Here is a 750-nt window from a genome sequence, read left to right as displayed (position 1 = left end):
ATCCCAGCTTATGGTATCATAAGCTTTCCTTAAGTCCAGATTATAAACCATGTTACCCCCTCTACAAGCTTTATTCAAATCCTGTAGAAGTTCTTGAGCCAGGAGAGTGTTATCAATTATGGACCTTCCTTTCACAAAAGCAGTTTGATTGGGTTTACTTATAGAATCCAAGTGAGGTTATATCCTATTCACAATGATTTTGCTGATGCTTTTGCTAATGACAATGGTCAAACAGATAGGTCTGAAATGATTCCAATTTTGCTGTATTTCAGATTTAGGGATCAATATAGTGGTGGAGAAGCAAAAGTACTTTGGAAGATTGTTGCCTTGGAAAAAGCTTGTAATAGTAGCAATAACATCTGTCTTAATAATTTCTCAGGAATTCTTGTAGAATTCAACAGTAAATCCATCAGGGCCATCAGATTTACTGCTATCTATGGAACTGATTGCATTCCATATTTCCTTTTCAGTGGGGATGTCAGTAAGCTTGAGACCAGCAATGTAGTTTAGTTCTGCCATGAAGTGTGCCTTCTCAATGTGGGGTCTGAAGGTATGTTCCTGGTTGAGTAATTCTTTGTAATAACATATAACATCATTTGCTATATCATTGTTGTTATGTAGCCACTGGCCATTGGCATTTTGTATAGCATGGATGGTATTGCATTTTCTTTTATATTTTACATAGGCATGAAAGAAACTAGTGTTTTTATCCCCATCAGTGAAAATATTCATGGCTGTCTTCTGTTTAAG

This window comes from Phalaenopsis equestris, unplaced genomic scaffold, assembly GCF_001263595.1.
Source record: "Phalaenopsis equestris unplaced genomic scaffold, ASM126359v1 Scaffold198689, whole genome shotgun sequence".
Lineage (NCBI taxonomy): Eukaryota > Viridiplantae > Streptophyta > Magnoliopsida > Asparagales > Orchidaceae > Phalaenopsis > Phalaenopsis equestris.
Note: the sequence above shows the minus strand (reverse complement) of the source record.